Source organism: Euprymna scolopes, chromosome 24, assembly GCF_053919585.1.
Source record: "Euprymna scolopes isolate OS-2025 chromosome 24, ASM5391958v1, whole genome shotgun sequence".
Lineage (NCBI taxonomy): Eukaryota > Metazoa > Mollusca > Cephalopoda > Sepiida > Sepiolidae > Euprymna > Euprymna scolopes.
The window spans coordinates 43,453,060-43,455,985 of NC_136505.1; positions in this window are offsets into that span (position 1 = coordinate 43,453,060).

The following is a 2,926-nucleotide window of genomic DNA, read 5'->3' on the forward strand; positions in this document are numbered from 1 at the left end:
TTAGATCCTATTTTGAAAAAAAGTTTAATTTAGGAATGTCCTTATCCAAAAGTGGTTGTCTGGAAAATGTTGACAATCGAATCTTACTATTTCTCCGCATGTTTTATTAAAGACTTTCGACACCAAGACAAACCAGGTCTATGCTATAGTTTAAATGGCTTTTTCCCCTGTTGGCTAAGATATGGTTGTTAGTTCTGTGCAATTATATGCGCTCCATGCTATTAGCCTTTGCTTTTTTTTCTTTGCGAACGGCTAATCGGCGATAATTATATTTTCCTGGAAAAAACACCGGGACGGCTCCTTGTGGTATTATATAAATGAATTCGAGTGCTTTTATCATCATAAAATTTTGTTTTGCATGAAAATTTTAAGATAATCTCACTGTTGAAAGTCATTGAAATATAAAAATACTTGAAGCACAATGTTTTATAAATTTTAAAAGAGATTATTCTGCATCTGAAAAGGCTCAAAATATTCCCTCGGCTTTTAAAATGGAATGCTTGAATTTATCCTTATGCAGAATAAGGACCGTACTATCCTTGGAATTTGCCGGGCAGTTTACGTAAAGCACCGAAAGATGCCGAAATGCCGAGCCAATGAAATCGTAACATCCATTAAGAAAACAGTTATTTTTTTATCTTTGGTTCATTATTTAAAATAAATTTCAGTTTTCAGTTGGGGACAGTTTATGATAAGTGGTTATTCATGACAGATCGTGAGAATGGACTCGGTAAACAACTGAAACGTCGACGTTATCGTATGGAGGTCCGATTTTCGCGATGGTATCACACACATACACACACGCACACACACACACATATATATATATATATATATATATATATATATATATATATATATATATATATATATAACTTATATGTACAGAATGTGTCGGAGTCTGTGTTTTCTTTTTTATACATTTTAGCCAGTAATCCTACTCTCGGCAATCGCCAGTTTATTGACGACGAAACGACCAGACAGAGAAGGAATGTATGCAAACGAAAGGAAAACCACTGCAAATAGCGCTGGGATTGGCGATTATTGTGGGGAATGCATATGGCTTCACAACGTCATTCATCTGTTAATATCGAACCAAATTCGTGAAAAAAGGTGTAAAAGAATTTGTTAAATATTCGTAAATAAAACAATAAAACAATTTGTATAAATTAAACATCAATACATTTTTATAACCTTTTTTTTTTCATATTTTTTATGTATAAACCGTAAACAAAAATGTTTTTATTTCCTCGCTACAGAGAGATATGTTTTTTGTACAGTCAATTATACTGAATAAAAAAAAGAGAAAAACAAACGTGCTTTAATACAATCTAAAAATAATATGAAATTTTGGGTTAAGCACCCAATTATAATGTCTTTTATTATAAGTGTTAAACATCATTTGTATTTTAGTTAATGAATTTTTGATTTCCAAAATGCGTTTTAATCACGGTTTTATTTTCAATGTGTGTTTATGTTAAAAACATACGATGAGTTTGCGTTTGATGTATGTAATTATTTGTATAAATATACGTTACATCTCGAATGGGTATTGACTTTAATTTCTATTTGCAACAAATTTTAAGGTCTAAACGTTAAAATTCAATGTTAATGCTCATTAACCAAATAAAATTTACTCCATCGCTGCATTACAACCACATATATACTTTCTATCATTGTTCAAATTTAGCACAGATAACTCGGCGATCAACCCCGCCATTATATGTTACGAGCGTTGAGCTCTCATTTCATATCCAATATGGCGTGTGTTACAATAGATAGTTAGCGAGAAATATTCGATGAAAACTACTAAACTTTTACAATTTACTACGACAGGTATTAGTGATGGGACAATTCTAATATTTTTCATGATTCCAATAAAATAACCGATTCCGTTTTTAATTCCCGACTCCGACGCAATTACCGATTTTGATTCTTTTGAAATATCTAAATGTTTAGTTATAGAGCTGTTGTTTGTTTCTTTTTAAGTTTCGGATTAACGTCAAAACAGGTAATACATTTTAATGTATATTTGCATTTTGTATAATTCTGTCCCTTTCTCCTTTTCTGATGAGAACCATTTAGCTTCAAAATGCCATGGCCTAAAGAGGTTTCTTTTTTCTTAATTTTCCCCTTTTAATATGATATAATAGAGTTATATATGATTTTTCTTCCTCATATTTCATTTATTAGTAAATTAAAAAAAAATAAAACATTGTCATACATGCAGATATTCTGCATATATTTTAGCAAAAGTAGGAAAGACATTCGTGAGGATAAAAAGTCGAACATGGGATTAGGGTTCTGGTAGTTGTAAATCGATCGATATTTATGTCGTGTTAGCATTTGTATCAGCAATTGAAAATTAAGTTTTAAACAAAAAAAGTCAATTAATGAATTGTTTTGGGAATTAGAAAATAGACCCGAATTTTTTCGATTCCGATATCTAAAAATCTTCCGATTTTTCCGATTTCCGATGCCATACAATAGTCCCATACAATAGTAGACACACACACACACACACACACACACATATATATATATATGTGTGTGTGTGTGTGTGTGTGTGTGTGTGTGTGTGTGTGTGTGTGTGTGTGTGTGTGTGTGTGTGTGTGTACAGGGTGATCCGAAAGTAACTCTCTGTTCTAAAATAACTATAATTTATTCAAAGGCTATAATAGGTTCTTCAATTTTTATGTGTACGTTACTTAATGCGTGGTAATTAAATCTATGCATTCATTTTCTTTTTACGTCTGTTATATAATTTTATTTTTATCTTGAAGCGAGATTACCTGAAGTTATTCGTTCCACTCCGCAAGAGTTTCTATGGAATCAGTTGATACGGTTCGTGGTCGACTTGAAAGCTGGTGGCGAATGGTGATGCCCATATTGAATTTTAAATAACAGTCCATGTACTTTCTTCTCG